Genomic DNA, 5112 nt, shown 5'->3' with positions numbered 1-5112 from the left:
TAATTTCTTCTTAGTTTTTGTTGGATGTAGTGTTATAAAATGAAGCAATTTTATGGGAAGATAGTTCCTTAACTTTAGCTTTCTTTTAAATGAATCGCTTTAATTTAAAAATTATTTTAGTCTTATGACAAAAAATTTATTTCAACGAGACAAGTGTTGTAATAGTGCGATAATATTACTATACAAAATTGAAAGTCTGTTTTAAAAAGCCCCAAATATTCATCAGAAGTAATGTTTGGAAAAGACTGTTGATTTAATTCCCCTCATATTAATTTAGCTATTACGTATATTTGTTTGTAGATTTGGAAGCGGTTCCAAATCAAGTACTATGTGACCACACAAGTCGCGACTAAAAAGTATAAGAATTTACTTAAATATAGTATGTATTTACACTTACCATACATATACTTATACTATACTTATACAGTAAGACCCCGCTTAACGCCTAGGATACGTTCGATCAAAGTAGAGCATAATGCGAAACAGCGCTAAACGAGGTTATGTTAACATGTAAATATTGAGGTTAGGGAAAGTTTGATAGAAAATTGCTTAGGTATTAAATTTAATAATTATGTTTTTTTTAATAATAATAGAACCAAATATTTATTTCTTACAAAAACAAAAACAATTTAGTCTATTCTGTGATTCCGATCTTCTGCCTTTGTGTCAAGAAGGCATCTAATGTATTTTGCAATTTTTCTTTTGCGTTCTGTTAGAAGTTCTTTATATGTGGAAAAAGCATCTATAACACCCACCCCGTCTTGCTTTTGAACTCCTGCCAAAATTTGGATCAATTTCAACAAATTGGTCCATAATTTCAGTTGTAGTGGCCAAATTCCTTTTCGCAAACAATATCGAAAGTTCTTTTTGCTCTTCTTTGAAATCACTACTATCAATATTTTTGTTTTCTTCTTGCTCAGTTAATTCCTTGAGGTCATATTTCGAAAGACTATCTGCTATTTCTTGAACTATTTCTTTGACGTCTTCCACTTTTACCTCATCTAAACCGGTTTGTTTCGCTAATTTCACTATTTCTATCACTATTTCATCCATATCGACAGAGGGTTCAATATCTTCACTCTTACTTAAATCTGGTCAAATATTCTTCCATAGTCTTTTCAAAGATCTTTCTTTCTTATCCGAAGAAAGGTTTATGTTTTCTATAACATTCATGACAATTTAGTTTTTCCAAAATTCTCTTATTGATTGCTTCTCTTCTCCGTCTGTTTTTCAAACATCTGCTTAAATGTTCGGGTTGATATAAAAGAACGCTAAACCGAAACAGCACTAAACGAAACAGCGTTAAGCGTGGTCTTACTGTACTTATAAGTATTCTGTTGAAATACTTTATTATTTATGTCCTCAAATTTTCTCGACGATATCGTTTTTATTATATATGCTATTGAAAAAATGGTTCTTTAACTATCTTTTAGTTTAATATTCTAAAAGAACTGAGTGATATGTCTAAAGTTCGGAATGGTTGCGACATTATACCTACTTCACATTACGCGAAATATTATTAACTAACAAACTGAACTTATTGCTGTTGTATATGTGTTTATTGGTTTCAAACTCTCTTACATCCTTCAAGACGATATCTCGTTCCTTTTTACTCATACTTTTTTATTTTTTCCTTACTCGATAACTCGTATTTTAGACAAGTTATTGCAGAAATTCTCGCATTATTGAACTAATTGTTTTAGTTGACTCTCAGTATTAGTTTATTTCACTCAAATTTCTGATTGCACTTTCTCTCAAAACGAATATGGAATGTAAATGCAGATTCTTTTCTTGGGATACCACTGGTTTATAATTTGATAATCTGTCGTAATTGATTGAAATATTAAGACCAGGGCATCGAACATGGTCTCCATTCCGGTATAAGAAAAAATAAATATGTCGGTTCGATTCCGATTCGATGCCCTTGTTAAAACAATCAAATGGTGCGTCATCTTAAATGTCTTTTGTGTCTTCCTAAAAATCCATCTTACAGCATAAACTATTTTATGGTTGTAAGACATTATTATCATCAAAAAATTTTCTAAATTTTTCTATAGAGAAGTATTGTTTTAATTTATGCAACAAATATTCTGCTTTATGTATGTTAACATTGTTAACACATATAACTAGTGATACAACCAATACACAAAAATGCTTGGCTCCCTGAACAAGAAGGAAGCGGAGTTTCACAACTCTTGTTACTTTTTGGACACAGAAGTTGGAGTGCCTGTTTTACCTTAGAGTCTAAAACTAGAGGCGACCAAGTGATGAAAATATTGTGGTTCTGTTTCAAATAAGTTATTCGAAACCTAAACATATTATTTTAAGTTTTACCAGCATTTTTTCTCGCCCGTAGGCACATCACCCGGCTCCAGGACCTTCCCCCTGACGTCTCTATTCCTATTACCCTCCCTGAACACCTTGTTCTAGCCTTGCGCTTTGAACCCTCCAATATCTGTCCCACTACTTCAATGAGTAGGCTCCAGTCCATCCCCCTATATAACCGCGCCTTTTGTAACCCCAGTCACAAAGTTTACCACTAACCTCACCCACGCGCATCTGCTTTAACCCCTCTTCCTTCTTTATAACCCAGTTTCTCTAATGTACGCCCTTACTTTCTGGATTAGATGAATTTAGCTCGCTAGGTACTAAATCATTCCACAGAGGTGATTTGGTAGGCTTAAGTCTCACACGGTAGCTTTCGATGCTTCCACCTACTGTCAAAGAAAAAGATGAGGCATTTTGAACAGTAGTTAATTACAACAACAAAATTTATTATTTATTAATTGATTGAATTTTTGGCTAACCATACGCTCCTTCGAGTTTTGCTAAATATCCCTAATCACTGGTCTTGTAATTATTACTTATATATAATTATTTGTAAATAATTTATTTTTTTGAGACTGGAAGTATTAATAATTGAACTCATGCCCTTTCAAATTATTTACGAATAATTAAATATTAAATATAATAATACAAAATAAAATTTGACCGCAGTGTTTGAATAAAAACAGAAAATCCAAATAAGCCAGAAAACGGGCTAATAGCGTCAGTGGAGCTACCTTGCGAAAAATAGTCTACAGAAAGAGATGTCATCAAATCTTCTATTTTTAAATTAACATAATTTTTAACTTGACCAGCAGAAAATACGTTGCTTTTGTTAAGAAGTCTAACTAATATGGTGTACCCTCTATATCTGTGAAGCCGATTGTTTACAATAACAAATTTATTTACTTTTCTAACTTTATTACACAATGAAAATGAGTTTCGACTTTGTATAAACAATATTCATACATTTGGTATTATTTTAGATTTAATAAAAGGTATTTACTAAATAATTTCTATCATTCTACTAAAACAAAACAAAAAGGTTTGAATATAACCACAAGACCATTTTTGAACAAGTTATATATAATTTTTTTTTACAACTTTAGCAATCGGTATAATACTTTAAGAATCAAGCCTAACAATGATTCCACTGATTATATTTTCTTATTCCAACGTATATGCAAATGAAACCATATCATTTTAGAAAAGATTTCAACATCTTCTACTTTATATGAAACGTAATTAAATTCTGTTAAATTATTATCAATGACTTTTTCAACTAATTTTCTAAATTAGCAGCATGAAATTTATAATAACATCCCTGCTTCATGAAGTTATCTTAAGCGTTTCCAACAACGAATCTCTGCAGGAAATATTTTAATAAATTTAATTAATTTGGTGTATTTTCTCACAATAACCTCAATTCAAGTAAGAAAATTTATTTTTCCTAACGCAATGGAAATTTATCTAAACTGTAAATTTTTATGGCCATTTAATTTTTGTGTTTCAAGTAATTTGGCGCTTACTTCAACGGTTTTATGTGCATATTACACTTTACTAGATGTTTTCTATTTACTTAACGATCTTCTAAATTGCTGCCATGTCATTTTGTGGGATGTTTTTCACCTGAATATTATTTGGTTTACTCCGTAGCATTGCAAAAGTGGAGTAATTTTGTTTGAAATGGAGCTGTTTTCAATAGAGATTTTCAACTTGTTTTCAGCTATTTATGTTAGTTCAATATTTACTTAATTTTAGGTTTAAATGTTTTACATCTGAGCTTGAAACTTGGTTAAATGTTTTCAAGCATTACTACTTCAAAAACTATACAAAAACAAAAATGATTCTCAATAAAAAGTTCAATTACTGTTATTTTGAATATTTGATTTTATGTAAAGATTGCACAATATGAGTTAACTTGTTCACAAAAAAAAAAAAAATGTATTAGAGGTCGCTTCATTGAAATCGAAATTTAGGATCAAAATCTGGAATCGAAATTTGGAATGAAAATTTCGAATCGAATTTTGGAATGGAACTCAGTAATTACAATAAACTCTATATAACTTTACTAATCCTACTATTACAATAAATCACTTCCGTACAGATTACTAAAGATGAAGAAAATAAAGAAGATTGCACCATGATAACCGGTACGTATTGTATTCAATACAATCACACTGCAGTGAGAATCGTCAGCTACTGAGCCAGAAACTACTACTAAATGCCTGTCCTGCATAATTGATTTTAACTGCAGATGTTTCTTCTGTTATATTTTCCCTTCACTCATACTTATTCATACCACAAAACTAACTTTTACATAATTAGTACAACACTAATCATTATCATATATCAAAATAATAATAATACACACAAAATGAAATTCAGACTAAATCTATTACAATACCTTCAATATCAAGTGCATAAGAATTATAATTTTCACTACTAATTCTAAAGTTAAAGTCATTAAATCCTACATGATTTTGTAGTTTCACATAGCTCAGCAAATAAAGACAACGAGCTGTTTTGTGCTGTTTTGTGCTGTTTTGTGAAAAACAGCTTTTCGTTATTTTAAACCTCGAATAATATTTGCAACACCAAATCGACAAGTCGACAAGTTAAAAAAGATACAAAGACAACGACAATATATTTTCTTTCGGGACCAGAAAAAAAAGTTGCATATAATAATTCATAACAAACAATGTACAGGATATGCTTAACAGAGCTCAGTGTTTAAATAGTGCTATGATACTAACTAATAACAAAAAATAAAACATCTCTAAATAG

The sequence above is a fragment of the Teleopsis dalmanni genome, chromosome X (genome assembly GCF_002237135.1).
Source record: "Teleopsis dalmanni isolate 2A chromosome X, ASM223713v2, whole genome shotgun sequence".
NCBI classification, from domain to species: Eukaryota; Metazoa; Arthropoda; class Insecta; order Diptera; family Diopsidae; genus Teleopsis; species Teleopsis dalmanni.
The sequence above is the reverse complement of the archived record's forward strand: the minus strand, read 5'-3'. Positions refer to the sequence as shown.